Genomic DNA, 1,048 nt, shown 5'->3' on the forward strand with positions numbered 1-1,048 from the left:
CACAAGGAGACAAACACGAACATATCGCAGCCTCCCAAAATACACACACATACACTACACGCATGCATCTTGCACACAGGGGAGGCCGTCCTTAAATGACCTTAGCTGTTAATAGGACGTTAAACAAAATCAAACAAACAAACAAACAAACAAATTGTTGATATGGCCGCTGTGATACATGATTGCATAATGGCAATAACATCGGGTTTAGTCCGACTGGTAGTGGCCCCCGTGGCTGTTGGCTCTGTATTGGCATGTACCTGTACACACCGCCGTTTCGTGGGTGGCCTGGATGCCATTTCAGCTTAGAGCTGGTAAACTACCACTGCAACATTATAAGGGGGTATAGGGATATTACATAGTTGTATGTTTTTAAGCTACAAATCCCCGTCACACACCAGTACTGATATTACATCAAATTATCATGCTTAGATGCTGTAGCAAAGTAAGAAACAAAATGCATCTCTATAATATATTACATATATAGCATGAAATATAGCATCCCTGCTGGGTCACATGGATATGAAGTAGACCCCTAGGCCTATAGAGCTACCTTGTACTGCCACAATCAGCCCCGTATATAAAATGTAAATTATGGAGCCTAAATGAAACTGTTACCTATTGTAACAAAATCTTAAATGGCCCTTAGCCAAAGAGGCTTACATAAATACATATAATAATGCTAAAATAAACAAGAGGCCCATGGGCCTTAACGGTCACCCGATGTATTTATACAGAGAGTTGATTTCGTTTTTAACATGAACAGAAATATTATTCAAAGTGACAAAAAACAATAAAACCACCTTATTCAATATCAAGCATACATATTTCAGACTAAAAAGGATTTGAAACTAGCACCTCTGATTCTAAATAAGGAAAATGAAGAAATTTTAGCACACTGACTCCCTTGAGCCCCACCCTACAGCCCTTGGGGGTAGGGCTGGCTCAAAATTTTCAAAGTATCAAACTGTCAACTCAAGGTTATAATTCCAATCAAGTTATTAACATGTAATATTCAAAGTATCATTTGCCATTATAAACCATAATA

The sequence above is a fragment of the Mizuhopecten yessoensis genome, unplaced genomic scaffold (assembly GCF_002113885.1).
Source record: "Mizuhopecten yessoensis strain PY_sf001 unplaced genomic scaffold, ASM211388v2 scaffold9573, whole genome shotgun sequence".
NCBI classification, from domain to species: Eukaryota; Metazoa; Mollusca; class Bivalvia; order Pectinida; family Pectinidae; genus Mizuhopecten; species Mizuhopecten yessoensis.